The following is a 210-nucleotide window of genomic DNA, read 5'->3' on the forward strand; positions in this document are numbered from 1 at the left end:
ACGCCCGGAGGAGCACGGATCCCTCTGCTACCCCCGGCTCCTGAAACCCCCGGAAGAGTCACAGCAAGGAAACGGCGGGAAGGGCCAAAAAACCACTCAGAATCCACGGGAGAAACACATTTGCTCCAGCTGGGAACCCCCCGCAGAAGGGGAACCCAGGCACCCCCGGACACAGCCTGCTCCAGCACACCACGGCCTTTTCACTGCTGC

Source organism: Geospiza fortis, unplaced genomic scaffold (assembly GCF_000277835.1).
Source record: "Geospiza fortis unplaced genomic scaffold, GeoFor_1.0 scaffold874, whole genome shotgun sequence".
NCBI lineage: Eukaryota > Metazoa > Chordata > Aves > Passeriformes > Thraupidae > Geospiza > Geospiza fortis.